We start from the raw sequence: 22,456 nt of genomic DNA, 5'->3' as shown, positions 1-22,456 counted from the left end.
AACAGAACAACCATCAGGCAGATTGAGCTGCCAGAATTGAGGTTGCTCAAATTGACTTGGACTGGCAGAATAAGGGTGAGTTATTTCTAGCTCGATGGGCTCATGAGACCTCGGGCCATCAGGAAACAGATGTGACATATAAGTGGGCCGGAGACCGAGGGGTGGACTTAACTATGGACACTATTGCGCAGGTTACTCATGACTGTGAAACACGTGCCGTAATTAAACAAGCCAAGAGGTGAAACTTCTCTGTGGGCAAGGACAATGGCAGAAGGTTAAATACAGGGAGGAGTGGCAGGTTGATTATATCACCTTGCCACCATCTCACAATTGAATAGTGAAAAAAGACCGCATAGTAGATGAAAAGGGAACACTTTGCTACAGAAAGGGAAAGGGGGCCTCACTAAGGCAAAGGGTAGTTACAGATAGATAGTTTATGTTAAGGGGGGGGCAGAGAGGGGGAATTGCAGACACTAATTTTGAGAAAACAAGGAGATGAAGACCATGAAGAGAAGGGTGGAAGAGCCCCAGAACAGTGTGGTGATTAGATGTCCACAGAGAAAGCAGGAATGAGTTTGGGGGGTGCCCCTCCCGCAGGCTCGAAAGTTTACAGCGAGGAAGATGATGAGCCTTCATCCCACAACCACCCCCACAACTCAGTACACATACGCAAGGGGGGAGGGACTGCATGCTAATGGGGTCTCATGAATATAATTAATATGTATCCAAATTCCTGCAAACTATTGATTATGTATTAGTTCAGCCTATATCTGTTGCACATTTTGTCCTAACGGTGTGCAAGTAAGGTGGAGCTATCCCCCATGCACCAGGGTGCATGCGCATCACTCATTAAACATACCTGCTTTATAACTGCTTCGTGGTTATGGAGTTGGATTACGCAAGTCACAATGGCAAGTATTATGTGCTTACCATGGTGAAAGCAAACACTGGGTGGCTTGACACATACACAGTACCCATACTACCACCTGAAACACCGCACTGAATCTTGAGAAGCAAGTCCTATGGTGACATGGCACCCAAGAAAGATATGAATCTGAAAATGAGACACAATTCAAACATTTCCTTATAAAAACAGTGGGTTTATCATATCCCCTACAGTGACCAGCTTCTGGTAAAATTGAACAATGGGTTGTTGAAAGCTATGTTGAAAGCAATAGATGGTGGAACACTGAAGCACTGGGAGAAGCATTGGGCAGAAGCCACTTGGTTGGTCAGTATGAGAAGATCTGTCAATCATGAGGGTCCTAGCCAATCCAGCCCCCTGCACAATGTAGAGAGAGATAAGATCCCTGTAGTACATGCAAAGAACATGTTGGGAAAAGCTGTTTGGGTCCTTCCAGCTTCTGGAAAGGGCAAACCACTTGGTGAAATTTTTTTTGCCCAGGGACCTGGGAGCACTTGGTGGGTGATGCAGAAAGATGGGCATGTTCAATATGTACCACAAAGGAATTTGATGTTTGGGCAGTGCAGTCAGTAATTCTATGTATATATATGTAAATAGACCTGTGTGTGTCATACATTTTAATTTTTGTTTATTTATATGTATTTTAAGCATGATGTAGCGATGTAGAATAAGAGATGGAATAGCATGGTTTGGTAATATTTTTTCTATTGGTATTTCTCATCATATCATCATGTGGAGCACAATGAACTACACATCCCAGAGGACCTCAGTTTCAATTAGACTGTATTATATTGTGTAATCTTGCATCCCAACATCATAGTTAGTAAGGTAAGTCTTCCTCCTTAGATTGTTGCTGCTGCTCTGTTTGTTTCCCTGAGCCCAGCTCCCATCTCCCTACCCCCTTTCCCTTCCCATTTTTGGGGGGCAGGGAGCCCAAAAGCCTGCTAACCCCCTGTCACGGACATCGTTTGATCTAGATAACACCGTGACACTCTCCTGTATGGATGCTTCAATTCAGAACTCCCTTCGAAGCTCTTCCCACACTCAGGACACTTTCAGGGTCTCTCTTCCGTGTGGATGCACTGATGGCACTTCAAAGCACGCCTCGTGGTAAAGGTCTTCCCACACTCAGAGCACTTATATGGTCTCACTCCTGTGTGGATGCGCTGGTGCACCTTCAATTCATATCTCCTTTTGAAGCTCTTCCCACACACAGGACACGTATAGGGTTTCTCTCCTGTATGGATGCGCTGGTGCACCTTCAATTCATAGCTCATTTTGAAGCCCTTCCCACACTCAGTGCACTTATATGGTCTCTCTCCTGTGTGGATGCGCTGGTGCCATTTCAATTCATAGCTGCTTTTGAAGCTCTTCCCACATTCATTGCACTTATATGGTCTCTCTCCTGTGTGGATGCGCTGGTGGCGCATCAAATGAGAATGACGTATGAAGCTCTTCCCACATTCAGTGCACTTAAATGGTCTCTCTCCTGTGTGGATGCGACAGTGGTAGGTAAGGTTGAAACTTTGTTTGAAGCTCTTCCCACAGTCAAGGTACTTAAATGGTCTCTCTCCTCTGTGGACGCGATGGTAGCAAGTGAGTCTGGAACTGCTTTTGAAGCTCTTCCCACACTCAGTGCACTTAAATGGTCTCTCTCCTGTGTGGACGCGATGGTGGTAAGAGAGGTTGGAATTATATTTGAAGCTCTTCCCACAATCAGTGCACTTATATGGTCTCTCTCCTGTGTGGACGCGATGGTGGCAAGTGAGTCTGGAACTGCTTTTGAAGCTCTTCCCACACTCAGTGCAATTATATGGTCTCTCTCCTGTGTGGACACGTTGGTGCCTTTTGAGTTCATAACTATCTTTGAAGTTCTTCCCACACTCAGCACACTTGTACATTCTCTCTCTTCTGTGGATACACTGCTGGGAAGTGAGGCTCCCAGTGTCCGTGAAATTCTTTCCACAATCAGAGCACTCGAAGGCTCTGTCTCCTGTGTACATGCACTGCTGGCCAGTGGGGTGGACTCTCCTTTTCATGCTCTCTGCAGAATCACACAACTCGTAATGCCTCTTTGCTGAGTGCATGCACTGGTGGTTAGTGATGCTGGAATCTGTTTTAAAGCTTTTCTCACACTCAGTGCACGGATTCTGCTTTTTCATCCAGCACGCATCCTTGCTCCTGGTTTCCTCAGGCTGCTTTGGACCTATGGTGAAGTCCACTGGCTTCCTCAATGTCATTCCCAGACGCTTTCCCAGGGGCTTCTTGATGTGCTCACCCTGACCTTGCTGCAGGCCTTCATGGGCATCCCTTCTGATTTCTTCCGCAGAGATGTGACCCCACTGTCTATCTGCTACACAACGTCTCTGCAGAACCTCCTTTGCATTTTTGATCCCATCAGCTGCTGGATGACAGAGAAAATGCAGCAATAGCACACGGTGCCCAAAATAAAACACAGGCAGAGAAGGCTCTTACAGCCCCAACATTCCCCTTCCCTCCACCATCTCACCTGGAATGAGGTCTCCTGGCATGGCCTCAGGGCTACGCACATCTGGGATCCAGGGGTCTTCCCCACTTTCAAGCAGGGAGATCACCACGGGCTTGGGGGCTGGAAATGGAGCTTCAGGGAGAGAAACAGGGAACAAGAGAGCATTTCCCTCATTCTGGCACAGTGCCTGTTCAACAGCTCACTCTGTCTCCCTCCCCAAGGAGAAACCACTATTTGGGCCTGTATGACATCGCAGCTACAGCTTCCCTTGGAGCAAAGAATGCTTTGACATCTCTGAACATTATGAAGGGGTATTTTTGCTTTCAAATTAAACTTACAACAGCTTATTTATTTTCTTACAATCTACCAGAGGTCAAGGCATCAAAATGTTGACGGCAATTGCATGGAAAATCTTAAATTCTATAGCAGTAACCAGGGAGTCATCTGTGAGCTGGAGCTGGTGGCACCATGCAACACACAACACAAGGGCTGGTTTTCTCCCTCCTGGCTGATGCCTGCTTGCCAGCACTGACTCTGCAGCTTTGATCACAGTGCCTGGCATACTAATCCCTTCTGAAACTCATGCTTCTCAGTATCTCCTTTCTTGCTGGCACTGTGGTGTTAGTCAATATTTAGCTGCATGACCATTATTCAAGGCCGAACTTGCAGAGGCTCATTCTGCACAGCCAAAGGTGCCCTAACGAGGAGGAAAGGCAGACAAGCTCTCACCCAGCGAGGCCACGCACTGGTACGTCTCCAGCATCACGTCCCGGTAGAGCGCTCGCTGCGCAGGGTCCAGCAGCGCCCACTCCTCCCTGCTGAAATACACGGCCACCTCCTCAAAGCTCACGGGCTCCTGCAAGCAAAGAAGCACCTTGCTGGGAACAGCCAAGGCCCAGACAAACAGCTCGCACAGGACAGAACCTCCCATCTCAGCTGCTTCCCTGTCCCCTGCACACACACGCTGGCTGAGAGCACCTCCCTCTTCCCCTGCATTCACATCCCTGGCCCTTTGGCCTCTCCTGCCTGCTTCCCCAACCCCTACCTCAGCTAGATATGTTGCAGCCATTTGCTGCTCTCCTGCAGGCTGGGATGATCACGGCTGGAAGGCAGAAGTTGAACTGGAGCCTGCAGGGAGAAGAGAAATGGCAGGGGAGCTGTGAGAGAATGCAGCAGTCCCAGTCCCAGCTCAGCCCTTCTGCAGGGCGCTGCCTGGCCTTGCAGAGGAAGACAATGAGCTGCAGCACAGGAAACAGTCTGGCTCAAAGAGATGAACCGTCACAAAGCTGTCTCAAACTGGGAGGCTGAAACAACTGGTAGCTGACACTTAGTTCAACAGCCGAGACTGAGCTGGGGACTAAAGAGAAAGCAAGGCAAGGAGGCAGCCATCTTACCCCAAATCAGGGAGCAGCCCAAGTGCCCCTCCAGCTCTGCTGCACAGCAGCAGGCTACACTGCAGGACCGCCCTCAAGCAGGGCTGTCTCTGCAGCTCACACCTGCACAGAGATCCCTTGCAGCTTGACGTCAAGACTCCTTCTCAAAACAGACTTTCTGTAAGACACCTGTGGTTACTTTGGAGCTTTCTTGTGTTCTCTAAGGTTCAGCCTTAGAGGGACTGTGCAGGTATGATTCCTTCCACACAAACCCTTGAGCACGCTTGGGACTAGGAGAGGATCCAGCCACATCCTAGTGAACAGCGATGCAAGAAACAGAGGCTCTGGTGGAATTTAGAACAAAGGGGGGCTAGAGGGAGATAGTTATATGTAGTTTGTAGGTGGGAAAAGGAATGATCTAGTTAGAATAACAAGGAATGGAGACAATGGCTCTGGGAGAGCAGGAAGGATGCAGATAAGAAGTGAGATCTCCCTGAGACACCATGGGAGGAGAGGATTAGAAGTTTAAATATCAGAAGAGGAGTTGCATCTCCGTGATAAGATGGGCGATAACTAGAGGGGGGTCTGCATGCTAAAGAACTATTGAATATGTATCAGAATTTCGAGAACTCATTGACTATGTATTAGATGTACCTATATCTATGTCACGATTTTACAAATTGGTGTGCAAGTTTGGTTGGAGCTATCCCCCTTGCACCTGGCACTGCACAACACTGGAATAAACATACCTGCTTTATAACCCATCTCTGGATTATAGAGTTTGATTCCGCAATCACTAGCACCTTACCTCTGTGGTCTAAAGACACGAGAAAGAAAGGGGAACTACTCTGAGCCTCGTGACTCGATGGGAGTGCCACCTGTAGGTGTGTGTGTATCCCTACCCTCTATGCAGTAAATAACCAAGTGTATCCAGCCACCTCCGATCCTGTTTGTCACTACTAAATCACTACAGCATATCCCTATTATATCAACAAATATAAGCCTGTTTCTCCCTTAGGAGTGTATACTGTGTTTCGATCCACCTGTGACCAATGGGGAAAGTCTGTAGGATGGCAAGAAGGGAAACAAACTGACAACAAGAGACATTAAGTGCATCCCAAACTCTTCTGTGAATGACTGCTTATTGTCTACCTTTGCTGCAGGAATGGGAAAAGGGAGTTTTACTGGAGGTCTGAGTGGTGAAGAAAGTTGAGAATATACAACAAGGACAGTCTGTGCCAACCGGGGATCTTTCGACTGACAGCAAGCACGCCTAAAGGGGATGGCTACCCAGGAAAGAGCTGCAGAAATACTGTTAGAATATGGTATGGCCATCCAACCATCCAGCAGGAGGTGCAGAAAAGCACCTGGTTCATGGAAGAACACTGTGAATGCAGCCCCCAACATACAAACACAGCGAGCCTCAGTGCAGATGGCAGCTGCCAGCAGAGCAGCCTGCTAGAGCACTGCCTCTACAGATCAGTGAGGGGAACACCTGGTGGCAAATGGATTAAATCCTCTGGCAGATGTCTGTACATCCTCTCAGGAGTGGAAGTAGCCTTGGGCTTGCTGAAATCAACCAAGCCCTCATAAAAGGGTTGGGAAAAGTACTTTGTGAAGGAAAATGATGTAGTTCTCAAAACCACCTGCTGCTGATGTTACCTAAAAGTGATGAGGGCTCACATTCCTTGTGTAAGGAAGTGCAAAATGGCGAGGAGTCAACTGGATTTTACACACTTCTCAAATAAACAGGATGGCTTACTTAAACACAGAAACAAATCAACAAAACATCCAAAAAACTCCTGAAAAGAGAGAGTATCTGACAGCACTGCAGCCAAACCAGCCTGTGACGGTCACAACCACAACCAGCCGATGCTGTGCTGGGAATTTTAACCGAACCAGGAAGGCAACTGACCAAATAGTAGCAGTGCTAAACAGAACAATTATGGCATCGTGGACTTATCCCTCTTTGTGATGCCAAAGACAACGCACAACACACCAGGAAACGCTCCAGCAATAACAGATGAAAGGCCATAAAACTGCAGTACACAAACTGCGCTCATTAGCAGGGGACGCTCTCAGCAGCGCGTGCCCTTTGCAGAAGGCAGCCTGGGCTGTGCTTTACTGCCCTGCTGCTGCTCGGCCGTGTTCTCAACGCGTGCTCCAGTCAGCCCACAGGCTGCCAGCTTCTCATCGTCTGTTCCAGAGCCCAGTGCCGGAGCTGCTGCAGATGCTGAACGTGCTCAGGGCCCGCAGCTGTGCGTTCAAGGCATCTGCAGCTGCCGGGACAGACTCAACAAAAGCCTTGCCAGGGCTTTGCACAACCCCAGCTGAGCCATCAGGCAAGCGCTCAGCAAACAAAAGGTAACGCCATTTCAAGGGTCGTCAGAGGCACGTGTTGCCCGCAGGGTCCCCGAAGGGAAGCTGGGAACTGCCGGGGAGGAGAAGCAGGGGGAGTGGAAATTCCCTCTTGGAGGTTTCACATTAAGACACTCCAAAGGAGGCACCGGGGAGTTTAAAACTTCCATCAATCCACGCGTGCAGAGCGAGGCCGTCTCGTGTCCCCCATGACCCAGGGGAAGAACTGCAGTCCCAGCTGCGCTGTGGTACAGAGATCCAACCGGGCAGCAGAGCACGCTGACCTCCTCTGCTCCCTTCCTCACTGTCCCAGCTCCCAGCCCGTTCCCGTGCCCCTCGGAGCCCAGCCCGGGCTGCATAAACTGCTGCCCTGGTTGCAGCCCGTCTGGGCCAGCAAACCTGCTGCGCTGAGTGGGAGCTGGAGCCGGGACCAGGGTCCCGCCTGGGGTACGGCAGTGCGGGTTCCGCCCCGTCCGGGGCCGCTCCCCGCTCCTCTCCCGGTGCTGCTGGCAGGGGGCAGGAAGCGTGCGCTCCTCTGCACGAGCCACGAAGGGCACCTACCTTGGGTGCGGAGCAGGCTGCTCCCAGCTCTGGTGCAGGTAGCCAGGCTCCTCGGAGTCGCGTAGAGCAGAGGATGCCGAGTGCCCTGAGCCCGGAGCTGGCCGCAGGACGGCCTTGGTGCACCTCCTGCCACCGCGGTGCTGCCCGGATGGCTTCCAGACAGGCTCTCGCCTCTTCCGCACAGGCTCAGGAAGGCAGGAATTCCCACAGCGAGCACGCCCCGAGCCGGCTGCCAGGCTCTCGGAAGTTTCACAGCTCGTTCTGCATCCGGGGGGGGGGGGCGGGCCATGGGAGGGGTGTAGGGGAGGACGGTGGGACGGAGGGAGGAATGGGGGCTGTGTTTCGTTGTGCTAATGAAGCATCGCTTTCTGCCGGCTCTTTGCTTCCTTCGGTGGGGACATTCGCACACCCTTGTGGTCAGACATCCCTCCCTTGCTGTCCTGGCGTTCCTTTCACTCCTCTCACCCTTCAGCCCAAGCACGATTCCTTCCAACCCAAGTGCGACACCCTCCAGTCCAAGCACAACACTCTTCAGTCCGAGCATAATGCCCTCCGGTCCGAGCACAACACTCTTCAGTTCGAGCACAACACTCTTCAGTCCGAGCACAACACTCTCCAGACTGAGCTCAGTGCCCTCCGGACTGAGCACAACACTCTCCGGACTGAGCATAACGCCCTCCGGTCCGAGCATAACGCCCTCCGGTCCTGGTACAACACTCTCCAGTCCAAGTACAAGCGCTACACCCTCCAGCCCAAGCACAACGCCTTCCGATCCAAGAATGAGCAAACACTTTATCACACCTTTCACTCCTCTCATCCTTCAGCCAAAGCACGATGCCTTCCAACCCAAGTGCGACACCCTCCAGTCCGAGCACAGCACTCTTCAGTCCGAGCATAATGCCCTCCGGTCCGAGCACAACACTCTTCAGTTCGAGCACAACACTCTTCAGTCCGAGCACAGCGCCCTCCGGTCCGAGCACAACACTCTCCAGTCCGAGCACAACACTCTCCAGACTGAGCACAGTGCCCTCCGGACTGAGCACAACACTCTCCGGTCCGAGCATAACGCCCTCCGGTCCGGGTACAACACTCTCCAGTCCAAGTACGATGCCCTCCAGTTTGAGCGCTACACCCTCCAGCCCAAGCACAATGCCTTCCGATCCAAGTGTGACACCTTCCAGTTCAAGTATGACACTCTCCAGTCAGAGCACAGTGCCCTCCGGAACAAGCACAACACTCTCCAGACTGAGCATAACGCCCTCCAGTCTAAGAATAACACCCTCCAGATCGAGTGTAAAACCCTCCGATCCGAGCGCAACACCCTCCAGTGGAAGTATGACAGCCTCCAGACTGAGTTCAGTGCCATCCAGTTCGAGCGGAACGCTCTCCGAAACCAGCTATGTGCCCTCGGGGGTGAACTGAATGTATTTAACCAACTACCAGGGGCACATGTAGTCCAGTTTGACCAGCCACTGGGGGCGCATGTGGTCCAATTTGACCAGCCACCGGGGGCACATGTAGTCCAATCTGACCAGCCACCGGGGGCACATGTAGTCCAATTGGACCAACCATCGGGGACACCAGATATAATGTTGGTTGCCCCTGTAAGAGGGCGAAAGACTAAATGAGTTTCAACTCAGTTAGAGAAAATGCAGAAGGAGTTAGAAGAGCGGAGGGAGTTAGGAGAGCAGGGGGACTCAGGAGAGCAGGGGGAGTCAGAAGAGCAGGGGGAGTCAGAAGACCAGAGGAAGTTGGAGGAGCAGAGGATGTTAGAGGAGCATAAGAAGAAGTTAGATGAGCAGAGGAAGTTGGAAGAGCAGAGGAAGTTAGGTGAGAGGAAAAAAAAAGGAGGGTTACCTGGAGGAAATAATAGAAGAGACAGAGTCAGAAGAAGAAGAGAAGCCAAAAGCTAGATTTTCTTTACGAGAATTTCTCAAGTCCAAACTTCTAGATGGGGCAGCCTCATCAACACAGTTGCCACCATCAACACCTGGGACTCTTGATAGAGCAAAAGGCAAGCAAAGTATTAGGACCATTATTGATCGATCTTTTAAACTGAGTGAAATTCGAGATCTAAGCCAAAAGAAAATATGGTCACTTGGTTACTTCGCTGCTGGGACAATGGTGCCAACAGTGCATGGCTCGATGGCAGTGAAGCTCGCCAACTGGGTAGCATTTCCAGGGATTCACGTGTGGACAGAGGTATTGGCACATGCCAAAATCAGTCCTACACCCTCTGGAAGCAGATGTTGATAGTGGTAAGAGATAGATTCCCCTTTAAACGGGACTTGGAGCCTGAGAAAAAGAAATGCACTGATATAGAGAAAGGTATCCAATTTTTGAGAGAAAGTGCTCTGGTGGAAATGCTATACAGCCCCCACTTCAATCATAACGATCCAAACCAATTACATGATCCTGAAACAGTCTGTGTTCCACGACAAATGTGGCGTGACTTTACAAAGGCAGCTCCAGAAAAGCATGTCAGTGCACTTGCATTAGTATATGGCAAAGGGGAAAGGAAACACCTTGGGAATGAACTAATTAGCAGACTTCAGGAACTTGAATTATTTATAAGCGCTACAGAAGTTAATCTGTATACTTCAGCCATCGTCAAAATTGTGGAAAGATTAAACAAGATGGAGGGAACACAAAGTGATATTATTGACAAATTGGCTAATGTGCCTGATGTAGATGAATCCATGGTGGTACCAGATGATGGAGACCAGGATTTCCACGATTACCTATTGAGAGAGCTAAACAACATGAGTTCCTCTCGACTTGTATCATCAAAAATCTCAACCATAAAAAAGAGACGTCCTCGTATTCAAGCAAATGACAATGATAAGACTACACGTCTTGCCTTGTTGTATTTCCTCTGTTGTCATGGGGAGGACATGAAGAAGTGATGTAATTCATCCACTTCTGCACTTCAGGCACAAGTGAAAGAATTACAATGCAAAACAACCAGTAAGGTGAACTCTTCAAAAAAGGGGAGAGTTCCAGTTGCTGCAAGCCACCGAGGTAAACAATAGAGGGGCCCTGCCCCCAGCCAGGGGGGGGAAGGGACAATAGGGTATACTGGACTGTGTGCATTAAGTGGCCTGGCACATCTCAACCACAGAAATACAAAGCCTTGGTGGACACTGGTGCACAATGCACCCTAATGCCCTCAAGTCACCAAGGGACACAACCAATATATATCCATGGAGTGACTGGGGGTTCCCAAGAATTGACTATGTTGGAGGCCGAAATAAGCCTCACTGGTAAAAACCGGCAAAGACACCCTATTGTGACTGGTCCAGAGGCTAGATATATACTGGGAATCGATTACCTTAGGATGGGATATTTCAAGGATCCCAAGGGGTATCGATGGGCCTTTGGGATAGCTGCTGTTAACACAAACGGTGTTAAGCTGCTGGGATGTGACGACGTCCATCTTGCCATTTTATACCTAAGAACTGCATTTCCTGGGCAGGCCCCTTCACCTTGCTGCGCTTAATGGCAAAACCAGCTTGCAAGAGAATTTGGATTATCTGTTTCCCTTTCTTGAAAACCTCTGCTGCTGTACGGCCCCACACTACAATGTCATCAATATACTGCAAGTGCTCGGGAGCATTACCCTGCTCCAAGACAGCTTGGATCAATCCATGGCAAATTGTTGGGCTGTGCTTCCACCCCTGAGGTAAACGGTTCCAGGTATACTGAATACCTCTCCAGGTAAAAGCAAACTGTGACCTACATTTTGCAGCCAATGGGATGGAAAGAAGGCATTAGCAATGTCAATGGTGGCATACCACCTAGCTTCTTTTGACTCCAACTCATACTGGAGTTCTAGCATGTCTGGTACAGCAGCACATAATGGAGGTGTGACTTCATTCAGGCCACGGTAATCCACCGTCAGCCTCCATTCTCCACTGGTTTTACGCACTGGCCATATGGGGCTGCTAAAAGGCAAGTGAGTTTTGCTAATCACTCCCTGATTCTCTAATTGGCGAATTAGCTTGTGAATGGGGAGCAATGAGTCCCTATTGGTGCAGTACTGCCGTCTGTGAACCACTCTGGTGGCAATTGGTACCTCTTGATCTTTTACCTGGAGCAACCCCACAGCAGAAGGATCATCTGACAGACCAGGTAAAGCTGACAGCTGCTTAACACCGTTTGTGTTAACAGCAGCTATCCCAAAGGCCCATCGATACCCCTTGGGATCCTTAAAATATCCCATCCTAAGGTAATCGATTCCCAGTATACATGGAGCCTCTGGACCAGTCACAATAGGGTGTCTCTGCCAGTTTTTACCAGTGAGGCTTATTTCGGCCTCCAACATAGTCAATACTTGGGAACCCCCAGTCACTCCATGTATATATATTTGTTGTGTCCCTTGGTGACTTGAGGGCATTAGGGTGCATTGTGCACCAGTGTCCACCAAGGCTTTGTATTTCTGTGGTTGAGATGTGCCAGGCCACTTAATCCACACAGTCCAGTATACTCTATTGTCCCTTTCCCGCCCCTGGCTGGGGGCAGGGCCCCTCTATTGTTTACCTCGGTGGCTTGCAGCAACTGGAACTCTCCCCTTCTTGGAAGAGTTCACCATGGTAGTTATTTCACCTTGTAATTCTTTCACTCATGCCTGAAGTGCAGAAGTGGATGAATTACACCATTTCTTCATGTCTTCCCCATGACAACAGAGGAAATACAACAAGGCAAGACGTGTAGGCTCATCGTTGATTCGAGGTGACTTATCATTGTCATTTGCTTGAATAAGAGGACGTCTCTTTTTTATGGTTGAGATTTTCGATGATACAAGTCGAGAGGAACTCATGTTGTTTAGCTCTCTCAATAGGTAATCGTGGAAATCCTGGTCTCCATCATCTTGTACCACCATGGATTCATCTACATCAGGCACATTAGCCAATTTGTCAATAATATCACTTTGTGTTCCCTCCATCTTGTTTAATCTTTCCACTATTTTGACAATGGCTGAAGTATACAGATTAACTTCTGTAGCGCTTATAAATAATTCAAGTTCCTGAAGTCTGCCAATTAGTTCATTCACCAGGGGTTTCCTTTCCCCTTGGCCATATACTAATGCAAGTGCACTGGCATGCTTTTCTGGAGCTGCTTTTGTAAAGTCACGCCACATTTGTCGTGGAACGCGGACTGCTTCAGGATCATGTAATTGGTTTGGATCGCTACGATTGAAGTGGGGGCTGTATAGCATTTCCACCAGAGCACTTTCTCTCAAAAATTGGATACCTTTCTCTATATCAGTGCATTTCTTTTTCTCAGGCTCCAAGTCCCGTTTAAAGGGGAATCTATCCTTTACTGCTATCAACATCCGCTTCCAGAGGGTGTAGGACTGATTTTGGCATGTGCCAATACCTCTGTCCTCACGTGAGTCCATGGAAATGCTACCCAGTTGGTGAGCTTCGCTGCCATCGAGCCACGCACTGTTGGCACCATTGTCCCAGCAGCGAAGTAACCAAGTGACCATATTTTCTTTTGGCTGACGTGTGAAATCCTTTCTTAGATCTCGAATTTCACTCCGTTTAAAAGATTGATCAATAATGGTCCTAATACTTTGTTCGCCTTTTGCTCTATCAAGAGTCCCAGGTGTTGATGGTGGCAACTGTGTTGATGAGGCTGCCCCATCTATAAGTTTGGACTTGAGAAATTCTCGTAAAGAAAATCTAGCTTTTGGCTCCTCTTCAGACTCTGACCCTGACCCTTGTGTTATTTCTTCCAGGTAACCCTCCTTCTTTTTCCTCTATCCTAACTTCCTCTGCTCCTCTAACCTCTTCTGCTCCTCTAACATCTTCTTATACTGCTCTAACTTCCTCTGCTCCTCCAACTTCATCTGCTCCTCAAACTTCTTCTGCTCCTCTAACATCTTTTTATACCCCTCTAACATCCTCTTCTCCTCCAACTTCCTCTGGTCTTCTGACTCCCCCTGCTCTCCTGACTCCCCCTGCTCTCCTGAGTCCTGCTCTCCTAACTCTTTCCGCTCTTCTAACTCCTTCTGCATTTTCTCTAACTGAGTTGAAACTTGTTTTGTCTTTCGCCCTCTTACAGGGGCAACCAACGTTGTATCTGGTGTCCCCGATGGTTGGTCCAATTGGACTACATGTGCCCCCGGTGCCTGGTCAAATTGGACTACATGCACCCACAGTGGCTGGCCAAATTGGACTACATGTGCCCCCAATGGCTGGTCAAACTGGACTACATGTGCCCCTGGTAGTTGGTTAAATACATTCAGCTCACCCCGGAGGGCACATAGCTGGTCTCAGAGAGCATTCCGCTCGAACTGGACGGCACCGAGCTCAGTCTGGAGGTTGTCATAGTTGGACTGGAGAGTTGTACCCGAACCGGAGGACGTTATGCTCGGCCCGGAGGGCATTGTGCTCAGTCTGGAGAGTGTTGTGCTCAGTCCGGAGAGCATTGTGCTCAGTCTGAAGAGTGTTATGCTCGGACCGGAGGGCATTATGCACACACTGAAGAGTGTTGTGCTCAGACTGGAGGGTGTCGCAGTTGGGTTGGAAGGCATCGTGCTTGGACTGGAGGGTGCCACGCTCAGACTGGAGGGTGTCATACTTGGACTGGAGAGTGTTGTACTCGGACCGGAGGGCACTGTGCTCAGTCTGGAGAGTATTGTGCTCGGTCCGGAGGGCATTGTGCTCAGTCAGTAAACCATGACAGGTTCCTGTAGTACACATAAAGAATGTGTTGGGAAAAACAGTTTGGGTCCTTCCAGCGTCTGGAAAGGGCAAATCTCTCCGGGGTACTGTCTTTGCCCAGGGACCTGGGTGCACGTGGTGGGTGATGGACAAAAATGGGAATGTCCAATGTGTACCACAAGGGAATTTGATGTTGGGGGAGTGCAGGCAATGATTTTCTTGTAGATATATAGGTAGAGTCTCAGAAAATGTTTGACAAATGTCCAATTAGGTACAGGACTTAAGATAGAGTGGATTAATGTTAAGGAAACACTTTTTTCTATATAGCTTAATTAGGCATTCTGTAAGCAAGTTTTCCATCTGGACTCTATATCGTGCACTGGCCATGCATGTGTAGAGCACACATGGAAAGAAGTATAAGTCAAAAGGAAATCTGCAGTGGCGGCTGGGAAAGGATGAGTGCACCTTGATGTGGGGGACGCCCTACTAGTGCTGCCTTTCTCCTCCACCGCTGACATGTTTTCCTTTTTCTGGCAGTTTGGACATTTTTCTCAAAATTAATAAATAATAGTGGGTTAGGTTATAGAGTTTTGTTCTCAACTTAGGGATTTGTATGGAATAAATATAAATTGTCAAGAAAATAAGGTTGCTGATTACTCACAACTATACGTATGAGTGTGTATGTATGTATAAACATAATGTAATGATGTAGAATAAGGGGTGGAATGTAATGGTTTAATAATTTTGTAATTTTGCTATCAGTATTCCACATCATAACATCATATAAAGCATGAATAATTTTACTGAATCTGCAACTTACAGAAGAAGACTACATCTCCCAGAGAGCAACACGATAGGTCACGGGACCTGGACTCTATATTAACTCTGTCGCAGACTAGACTGACGTCTTTCGAGTTCTGGCGTTCAGGGGAGTGTGTGGGAGCCTTCAGCCGTTCGCCTAGATTCACAGTAGGCCTCTCGGTTACGGGACTCATTCTCTCTCGTATTTTGCTTGATTCATTAGCTCAATTTTCAATTTTCAATTATACTGTATTATATTGTGTTATCCGGTATTTCGATATAGTATTTAGTAAATAAGTGTGCCTCCTTAGATCGTTGCCGCTGTTTTCTTTTCCTAATTAACTTTTTCCTTTCGGCCTAGGGCCCCTCTGGGGCCCACGGCCCCTGTCACGGACGCAGGTGGATTTTTCGTTCAAACCGTGACAGCGGGACATGTTGGAACTCCAGTACGAGCTGGAGTCAAAAGCAGCCAAATGGTATGCCACCACTGACATTGCTAATGCCTTCTTCTCCATTCGTTTCGATGCAGAATATCAGCTGTTCGGGTACTAAGCTGTCTTTGCAAGGATTTATGAGTGCATACAGTAGTTCTGAGTAGATGGAGTGTTCTAGAATAGCTGAGTAAGGCCTGCAGATTAAGAGTTAGTGGGTGGGGGGTTTAGTTAGGTGTGTGTAGAGGCTCTCTCGCGTGCATCGGGCTTTGCGTAGAGGGTGTACGTGTCTGCACAGAATTTAGACATCATGGCATCCATGTTTGTGTCTCTCCCCCGGAAAGTCAAGGTCCTGGGATAAGTCAGGTTAATTTGCAGATACGTCAGTAGGCCACAGTTTGCCTTCACCTGGAGGGGCATTCAGTATACTTGGAACCGTTTGCCCCAGGGGTGGATACACAGCCCAACCATTTGCCATAGGTTGGTCCAAACTGTACTGGAACAGGGTGGTGCTCCTGAACACCTGAAGTACATTAATGACATTGTTGTGAGGGGCGATACAGCAGAGGACGTTTTCACAAAAGGAGAGCAAATAATCCAGATTCTTTTACAAGCTATTAAGCAAAGCAAAAGGCCTGCCCAGGAAATTCAGTTCCTAGGTATAAAGTAGCAGGATGGACATAGTCACATCCCAACTGATGTGATCGAAAAACTCACTGCCATGTCTACATCAACTAGCAAGAATGAGACACAGTCTTTCCCGGGTGTAGTAGGCTTTTGGAGGATGCACGTTCCAAACTACAGCCCTACACCTTTATCAGGTAACACAGAAGAAGATTAGTTTTGGATAGGGCCCTGAACAGCAGAAGGCTTTTGAGCAGATTAAACAAGAGGTACCCTGTGCCGTGGCCCTGGGGCCAGTACGGATGGGACAGGATGTAAAGAACATCCTCTACACTGCTGCTGGAGAGAAAGGTCCCACTCGAAGTTTGTGGCAAAGAGCCTCAGGAGAGACCTGAGGCTGACCCCTGGGATTTTGGAGTTGAGCATACAAGGAGTCCGAAGAGTGCTACACTCCAACTGAGAAGGAGATCTTAGCTGCGTATGAGGGGATTCAGGCTGCTTCCGAAGTAGTTGGTACTGAAACACAGCTCCTTCTGGCACCTCGACTGTCAGTGCTGAACTGACAGTAAAGGCTGTCCAGCTGGCCTTAGATGTTGCTGAATGGGAGAGGTGGCCAGTGTTGTATCTTTATACTGACTCGTGGATGGTGGCAAATGACTTATGGGGGTGCTTACAGCAGCGGGAGCAAAAGAACTGGCAGCGGAGGGGAAAACCTAGTTGGGCTGCTGGACTGTGGAAAGGCACTGCTTCCCAAATAAAGAATATGGGTATAAAGGTGCACCATGTGGATGCGCATTTGCCCAAGATTCGGGCTACTGATGAACAACAAAACAACCATCAGGTCTATTAAGCTGCCAGAACTGAGGTGGCTCAAATAGACTTGGACTGGCAGAATAAGGGTGAATTATTTCTACCTCAATGGGCCCATGAGACCTCGGGCCATCAGGGAAGAGATGTGACATATAAGTGGGCCGGAGACTCAGGGGTGGACTTAACTATGGATGCTATTGCGCATGTTATTTGTGACTGTGAAACATGCCATAATTAAACAAGACAGGAGGATGAAGCCTCTCTGAGAGGAAGGACGATGGCAGAAGGTTAAATACTGGGAGGAGTGGCAGGTTGATTATATCACCTTGCCACCATCTCACAATTCTAAGTGTTATGTGCTTACCATGGTGAAGGCAACCACTGGGTGGGTTGACACATACACAGTACCCATACTACCACCTGAAACACCATACTGAGTCTAGAGAAGCAAGTCCTGTGGCAACATGGCACCCCAAGAGGAACTGAGTCTGATAATGGGACACATTTCAAACATTCCCTTATAAATACAGTGGGTTTATCAAATTCTCTACCATGCACCAGCTTCTGGTAAAATTGAACGATACAATGGGTTGTAGAAAACTATGCTGAAAGCAATGGATGGTGGAACACTGAAGCACTAGGAGAAGCATTGGTCAGAAGCCACTTGGTTTGTCAATACTAGAGGATTTAATTGTTAATTGTGATGATCCTAGCCAATCCAGCCCCCTGCATACTGTAGAGAGAGATAAGATCCCTGTAGTACATGTAAAGAACGTGTTGGGAAAAGCTGTTTGGGTCCTTCCAGCCTCTGGAAAGTGCAAACTTGTCCATGTAGAACTGTTTTTGCCAAGGGACGTGGGTGCACTTGGTGGGTGATGAAGAAAGATGGGGATGTTCAATGTGTACCACAAGGAAATTTCATGTTGGGGGAGTGCAGTCAGTAATTCTTTGGGTATATTTGTATATAGACCTGTGTGTATAATGCATTTTAATTTTTGTTTATTTGTATATATGTATGTATTTCAAGCATGATGTAGCAATGTAGATAAGGGGTGGAATGTCAAGGTTTGGTAATTTCTTCACTATGGGTATTCCACATCATAACATCACGTGGAGCAAAGAGAAGAACTACACATCCCAGAGGACCTCAGTTTCAATTAGACTGTATTATATTGTGTAATCTTGCATCCCGACATCATAGTTAGTAAGGTAAGTCTTCCTCCTTAGATCGTTGCTGCTGCTCTGTTTGTTTCCCTGAGCCCAGCTCCCATCTCCCTACCCCCTTTCCCTTCCCATTTTTGGGGGGCGGGGAGCCCAAAGGCCTGCTAACCCCCCGTCACAGACATAGACTGTTCTAGATAACATTGTGACACTGTCCTGTGTGGATGCTCTAATGCATCTTCAGTTCAGAACTCCCTTTGAAGCTCTTAGCACACTCAGGACACATTAAGGGACTCTTTTCCATGTGCATGCTCTGATGCAGCATCAGCTTAGAACACCTTTTAAAGCTCTTCCCTCACTCAGGACTCTTAGAGGGTTTCTCTCCTGTGTGGATGCGCTGGTGGCGCTTCAAATCAGAACTCCATCTGAAGCTTTTCCCACACTCAGGACATTTAAAGGGTTTGTCTCCCGAGTGGACATTCTGGTGCTTCTTCAATTCAGAGCTGCCTCTGAAGCTCTTCCCACACTCAGGACACGTATAGGGTTTCTCTCCTGTATGGATGCGCTGGTGCCACTTCAAAACAGACTTGCTGATGAAGCTCTTCCCACACTCAGGACACTGAAACGGTTTCACTCCAGTGTGGATGCGCTGGTGGCGCTTCAAAACAGAACAGCTGTTGAAGCTCTTCCCACAATCAGAGCACTTATATGGTCTCACTCCTGTGTGGACGCGATGGTGGTAGCTGAGGCTGCGACTGTTTCTAAAGCTTTTACCACACTCCATGCACTTATACGGTCTCATTCCTGTATGGATACGATGGTGCAGCTTTAATTCATATCTGCGATTGAAGCTCTTCCCACACTCACTGCACTTAAATGGTCTCTCTCCTGTGTGGACACGATGGTGGTAGGTAAGGGCGTAATTGCATTTGAAGCTCTTCCCACACTCAGTGCACTTAAATGGTCTCTCTCCTGTGTGGATGCGATGGTGGTAGGTAAGTTTGGAACTGTCTTTGAAGCTCTTCCCACACTCAAGGCACTTAAATGGTCTCTCTTCTGTGTGGACACGATGGTGGCGCTCCAAATTAGGATGCCTTTTGAACCTCTTCCCACACTCAGTGCACTTAAATGGTCTCTCTTCTGTGTGGACACGATGGTGGTTAGTCAGGTTGGAACTGCTTTTGAAGCTCTTCCCACATTCAAGGCACTTATATTGTCTCTCTCCTCTGTGGACACGTTGGTGTCTTTTGTGTTGAGAACTACCTTTAAAGTTCTTCCCACGCTCAGCGCATTTGTACAGTCTCTCTCTTCTGTGGATACACTGCTGGGAAGTGAGGCTCCCACTGTCCGTGAAATTCTTTCCACAATCAGAGCACTCGAAGGCTCTCTCTCCTGTGTACATGCACTGCTGGCCAGTGGGATGGACTCTCCTTTTCATGCTCTCTGCAGAATCACAGAACTCGTAATGCCTCTTTGCTGAGTGCATGCACTGGTGGTTAGTGATGCTGGAATCTGTTTTAAAGCTTTTCTCACACTCAGCGCACGGATTCTGCTTTTTCATCCGGCACGCATCCTTGCTCCTGGTTTCCTCAGGCTGCTTTGGACCTATGGTGAAGTCCACTGGCTTCCTCAATGTCATTCCCAGATGCGTTCCCAGGGGCTTCTTGATGTGCTCACCCTGACCTTGCTGCAGGCCTTCATGGGCATCCCTTCTGACTTCTTCCACATAGATGCGATCCCACTGTCTATCTGCTACACAACTTCTCTGCAGAACCTCCTTTGCATTTTTGACCCCACCAGCTGCCGGATGACAGAGAAAATGCAGCAATAGCACACGGTGCCCAAAATAAAACAAAGGCAGAGAAGGCTCTTACAGCCCCAACATTCCCCTTCCCTCCACCATCTCACCTGGGATGAGGTCTCCTGGCATGGCCTCAGGGCTACGCACATCTGGGATCCAGGGGTCTTCCCCACTTTCAAGCAGGGAGATCACCACGGGCTTGGGGCCTGGAAATGGAGCTTCAGGGAGAGAAACAGAGAACAAGAGAGCATTTCCCTCATTCTGGCACAGTGCCTGTTCAACAGCTCACTCTGTCTCCCTCCCCAAGGAGAAACCACCATTTGGGCCTGAATGACACCACGCCTACAGCTTCCCTTGGAGCAAAGAATGCTTTGACGTCTCTGAACATCATGAAGGGATATTTTTTCATTCAAATTAACTTTACAACAGCTTATTTATTTTCTTACAATCTACCAGAGGTCAAGGCATCAAAATGTTGACGGCAATTGCATGGAAAATCCTAAATTACAAAGCAGTAACCAGGGAGTGATCTGTGAGTTGGAGCTGGTGGCACCATGCAACACACAACACAAGGGCTGGTTTTCTCCCTCCTGGCTGATGCCTGCTTGCCAGCACTGACTCTGCAGCTTTGATCACAGTGCCGTGCATACTAATCCCTTCTGAAACTCATGCTTCTCAGTATCTCCTTTCTTGCTGGCACTGCTGTGTTAGTCAATATGTAGCTGCATGACAATTATTCAAGGCCCAGCCTGCAGAGGCTCATTCTGCACAGTTAAAGGTGCCCTAATGAGGAGGAAAGGCAGACAAGCTCTCACCCAGCGAGGCCACGCACTGGTACGTCTCCAGCATCACGTCCCGGTAGAGCGCTCGCTGCGCAGGGTCCAGCAGCGCCCACTCCTCCCTGCTGAAATACACGGCCACCTCCTCAAAGCTCACGGGCTCCTGCAAGCAAAGAAGCACCTTGCTGGGAACAGCCAAGGCCCAGACAAACAGCTCGCACAGGACAGAACCTCCCATCCCAGCCGCTTCTCTGTCCCCAGCACACACATGCTGCGTGAGGGCATCTCCCTCTTCCCCTGCATTCACATCCCTGACCATTTGGCCTCTCCTGCCTGCTTCCCCAACCCCTACCTCAGCTGGATGTGCTGCGGCCATTTGCTGCTCTCCTGCAGGCTGGGATGATCACGGCTGGAAGGCAGAAGTTGAACTGGAGCCTGCAGGGAGAAGAGAAATGGCAGGGGAGCTGTGAGGGAATGCAGCAGTCCCAGTCCCAGCTCAGCCCTTCTGCAGGGCGCTGCCTGGCCTTGCAGAGGAAGACAATGAGCTGCAGCACAGGAAACAGTCTGGCTCAAAGAGATGAACCGTCACAAAGCTGTCTCAAACTGGGAGGCTGAAACAACTGGTAGCTGACACTTAGTTCAACAGCCGAGACTGAGCCGGGGACTAAAGAGAAAGCAAGGCAAGGAGGCAGCCATCTTACCCCAAATCAGGGAGCAGCCCAAGTGCCCCTCCAGCTCTGCTGCACAGCAGCAGGCTACACTGCAGGACCGCCCTCAAGCAGGGCTGTCTCTGCAGCTCACACCTGCACAGAGATCCCTTGCAGCTTGACGTCAAGACTCCTTCTCAAAACAGACTTTCTGTAAGACACCTGTGGTTACTTTGGAGCTTTCTTGTGTTCTCTAAGGTTCAGCCTTAGAGGGAATGTGCAGGTATGATTCCTTCCACACAAACCCTTGAGCACGCTTGGGACTAGGAGAGGATCCAGCCACATCCTAGTGAACAGCGATGCAAGAAACAGAGGCTCTGGTGGAATTTAGAACAAAGGGGGGCTAGAGGGAGATAGTTATATGTAGTTTGTAGGTGGGAAAAGGAATGATCTAGTTAGAATAACAAGGAATGGAGACAATGGCTCTGGGAGAGCAGGAAGGATGCAGATAAGAAGTGAGATCTCCCTGAGACACCTGCGGAGGAGAGGATTAGAAGTTTAAATATCAGAAGAGGAGTTGCATCTCCCTGATAAGATGGGCGATAACTAGAGGGGGGTCTGCATGCTAAAGAACTATTGAATATGTATCAGAATTTCGAGAACTCATTGACTATGTATTAGATGTACCTATATCTATGTCACGATTTTACAAATCGGTGTGCAAGTTTGGTTGGAGCTATCCCCCTTGCACCGGCACTGCACAACACTGGAATAAACATACCTGCTTTATAACCCATCTCTGGATTATAGAGTTTGATTCCGCAATCACTAGCACCTTACCTCTGTGGTCTAAAGACACGAGAAAGAAAGGGGAACTACCCTGAGCCTCATGACTCGATGGGAGTGCCACCTGTAGGTGTGTGTGTATCCCTACCCTCTATGCAGTAAATAACCAAGTGTATCCAGCCACCTCCGATCCTGTTTGTCACTACTAAATCACTACAGCATATCCCTATTATATCAACA

The 22,456-nt window shown here is 48.8% G+C and overlaps 1 pseudogene across 1 annotated transcript; it reads right to left on the bottom strand.

Moving 5' to 3' along the window:
• Positions 1-1,691: 1,691 nt before the first annotated feature.
• On the bottom strand, positions 1,692-21,071 carry LOC146756276 (uncharacterized; annotated as a pseudogene). Its single transcript, XR_014937563.1, has 7 exons — positions 20,820-21,071; positions 20,112-20,222; positions 18,406-20,003; positions 17,407-17,481; positions 4,143-4,500; positions 3,435-3,545; positions 1,692-3,329 (listed from the first exon to the last, which is right to left on the bottom strand). The product of XR_014937563.1 is annotated as an uncharacterized LOC146756276 (transcript).
• Positions 21,072-22,456: the final 1,385 nt, after the last annotated feature.

This window comes from Coturnix japonica, chromosome 28 (genome assembly GCF_054131305.1).
Source record: "Coturnix japonica strain WE chromosome 28, WE-NBRP24, whole genome shotgun sequence".
Lineage (NCBI taxonomy): Eukaryota > Metazoa > Chordata > Aves > Galliformes > Phasianidae > Coturnix > Coturnix japonica.
This window is presented reverse-complemented; position numbering and strand designations above follow the sequence as displayed.